General features: G+C 40.3%; 1 protein-coding gene across 4 annotated transcripts in view; it reads left to right on the top strand.

Moving 5' to 3' along the window:
* Nucleotides 1–3,502, top strand: part of RUNX1T1 (RUNX1 translocation partner 1) — a 114,616-nt gene that overhangs the window by 1,586 nt on the left and 109,528 nt on the right. The window contains exon 1 of one of the 4 annotated variants that reach the window (XM_017730406.1): nucleotides 32–329. The exons of 2 other annotated variants lie outside the window; for them this stretch is intronic. The gene's annotated coding sequence lies outside the window, so the exon portion shown is untranslated. Of the gene's footprint in view, nucleotides 1–31; nucleotides 330–3,502 lie in introns of those variants that run through there. One more of the 4 variants, XM_017730412.1, reaches the window with a different exon arrangement.

Here is a 3,502-nt window from a genome sequence, read left to right on the forward strand (position 1 = left end):
TGCAATCTGCTGAGCGCGCGGCAGCAAGCCTGCCCGAAAGAGCTGCCTAAGTTTTCCACTGACAAGCTCAGCCGGGCGGGAAGCGCCTGCCTTCGCTTGCCGGCGCGGCCCCAAGGTGCGCTCTGCACGGCTGCGCGCCCGACTGTGCGGGCAATGCTGAACGCGGTGAGGGCACAGCACGGCGCGGCAAGGGCTGGGCAAGAATGGGTATATACCTCTTGAAATCAGCCTGCGGGTGCTGCCGTGCTGTCCCTGGGAAAGCAGCAAGTGCCAAACGCTTGGCTACTGGCGTAGCCCTGGCTAACTAGAAGAATGTCTTCTGAGTCTTGGTATGTACAGCCAAGCGTTTTCTCCAGCAAGTACTCGTGTGCTTAATGTAACGCTGACCCCTTTAACTTTTAACATCGCTTCTCCTAATTAATCTGTTCAGGTCCCAGACTTAAATGGCTGTCCACAGCTGCTGCAAATTGATTTATCCCCTGATGGTGGTCTGAGTTGCTGACCAAAGCAGGATTTTTTTTTTTCCCCTCCCCATTTTTGGTCTACTAATCTGTTTTGACTTATTTCCTACTTATAGTAATGCTTGCATGCTTTTTGAAGGACTTAGAGAATGTTTTCCATTGACATGTAGCTAGAAGCATAATTATTGTATTTGTAAACACAGTATGTTAGGGCTAAGGGTGAGTATAATTTATTTAGCTACACCCTTGAAGCCTTACATTTCCGTCTCCATTTCTGCATCCTGACAGATGCAATGGAAAGTTTAAATAAGCAACTTTGTTAACTGCAGTTTGAGGCAAGATGTGAAAGACGTTTTTAGAGCTGAATTCTATTGTCCAGGTTTTCTGTTTAGCTTTTCTGTTAACGGCTTAGTGAATCTGGATAGCCAAGAGGATTGAAACTGGTTTCTAATGGTTGTTAAAGCTGATGCTTGACCTTTCCATGGGAAGTCTGAAAACCTCATTCAGTTTATTCTGGGCTGATTTCCTTAGGAAATCCAATATGATCAGGGAATTTCCTTCAGCTCTGCTGAATGGTAAAAAAGTTAGTCCATCTTGTTTATGCGTTCTGGTTTTAGCACTAGGTGTTTCTGTGGCTCCCCATCAATAGGAAGATAATATGAAAAAGACGTGAATATGGGTCATTCATAACTGTACAGTCTGTGAAAATATGAAGTTGGCAAAGGCTTTGTTAGGTGTGAGATTCATTGCAGATTTACTGTAAAGGTTTTTAATTAGGAACTTACACTATGTTTGATAATTGATAACTTTCTTAAGGTCAGTGTCACCATATCTGAACCTTCAGTATAATTGTTACTATTTTCAGTTAATGAGTAATTTCTTTTGCTATCATGGGAAGCTCAACCATGCACCAGTGCAAGAAAACACCAAGCTCCACCAAAAACCCAACCCACTCTTAATTCCATTGGTGCCTCTTGCAAGCTGGAGCCAGGCGAGGGCTACAAGAGATGATAGCAGGACTTCTTTCTGTCCTGTGCTTGCACAAGGGTGAGTGACTGGGTTCTTGAGCCATGAGCATGCTGTAGGGAGACAAGAACCATTCTGTTTGTAATGGAATGCAGACAGCAGTGTTAGGTCACTGCTTCCTGGCAACTGCTGCACAAGTTGTTTTTCTTCAAAGGCTTTGAGCTTTTAAATAGTTTCCAAAATCTTTTTAAGTAAAACACTGCCTTCTACCATTTTTGACCACCTTAACATTAACTTGTTTCATGCCTAAATAATGGACCAGTAAAACATCACACGGTGTCTCTCATCTGTGTACGCTTAACACTATGTATGCCTGTGTGCACATGGAGTTTTATACTGGGAGTATTGTTTTTGGAATAATGGGGGAGAAAAATAGCTCCACCTGGAGTGCTGGTCAGTGGATAGTCAGTTCAGGACATTCTTCCCTGTCAAATCCTGTTTCTCAGTTCTCTGAAATGAAGTTCAGACGACAGGCGTTGAATGCGAAGCTCGCCTCACTGAGGTACTGTGCAGACTGCAAACTCCTTGTTGCCAGACGCTTTGGGTGAAATAGGCATCTGCAGTGTTTGCATTGGGGGTGATGGGAGAAAGGGCTTGCAATCGTTATTTTCAACTTTCAAATCCACTTGCCACAGTCCATTACTGTTAAATCTTTAGCTAATTGAATAAGGATATCAGTATGTCGCTATTGCAGGAGCTTCAGACTTTTTATACTTGGGGGGAGGAGAAGGTCTTGTTCTTTGTTCTGAAGAAACTTGTCATGCAGAGATCAAGAAGACTTAATAGCTGAAATAAAACATGAGTTTGGTGTTCTGAAGGGGCTATTTCTCATGGCTTGGCTAAAGAAATGTCAGAAGATAATTATTTTTAATCTGAATACATCAAAAAATACTTGATCCATGTAGTTAGTAGCAGCCTGCTCTTTTTCATACAGCCTTTAAAAAACCTATAATATTTAAAAAGTTGAAACTGACTCCGAATTTAGTATAAGTAATGAGAGTGTAAATCCTTGAAACATTGGCTTTCAGGTTACATTGTCTTCATGTTGTTTCACATCTAAAACAGTTGGTTTAAAAATGGAACTTTTAAGGCAAAGGGTCTTGGTTTTCCACATAGATGTTCCTCTTTAAAGAACTGCTTTTAAAATGCAGTTATCCTGTTCTTATTATAAATTTTATTAGTTTAATATATGGTAGCACAAATACATTAGGAAGTAGCAGACTGTGTGGTTTTGTGGATAAAGAAAAATGAACAGCAGACATAAAATCAAAGTCGAAATACCCTGTTCTTTAAAAGCTTTTTTTATTTCCCCCTCCAAATTTTCATCTAAAATACATTGACTTCCATCTTCATTTTTTTTTTTCTGCTATCAATATGAAAGTTTCCAAATAATGTTTAGACAACAGTGGACATTTTATTAAAGTAAACATTAGTTCAGTATAATGGAGGTAATTGTAAGTGATAAGAGCAGAGAAGGTTATCTGTGTGTTGTTTAAACAGAAGGAGCTATTTTGCACCATTTCCAGTAGCCATCTGTAGAGGAGAAGGGTTTGCACCTGTCTGTCCACACTAATTATAGATTAGGTCCAAAGAAATGAAATTCGAGTAGGCTTTCTCTTAATGAAATCCGAAGTGATTTTATTGTAAATGTGTTTTGTGTACAGACGGTGATGGTTTGCCTGTGAGTAAAATAAATTGCTGTATGGCTGTTATGTACTTGTAGTTGGGATACTGCTGCATTAACAAAGGTCCTGAATAGAAATGCAGAGCTCCATTTAAGTCCCAGGCTTCAGTGATGGCTCTAGCTATGCTTAATCGAAAAGGTTCACTGTAGGCACAGTTATTTAGGGGTATATTTCAGGGTAGACTTTTCAGTTATCATCACTTTCATGTCAATGTACTGGCATGTAGGTGGTCCTTTGGCTGAAATATGAGGCAGAAGTGGTTTCATGTTAAATATGTATACACATACATGCAGAGTGTGTCAGAAATACTTTCTTCTGGTTTAACCTATA

The sequence above is a fragment of the Corvus brachyrhynchos genome, unplaced genomic scaffold (genome assembly GCF_000691975.1).
Source record: "Corvus brachyrhynchos isolate BGI_N302 unplaced genomic scaffold, ASM69197v1 scaffold302, whole genome shotgun sequence".
Classification (NCBI taxonomy): Eukaryota; Metazoa; Chordata; class Aves; order Passeriformes; family Corvidae; genus Corvus; species Corvus brachyrhynchos.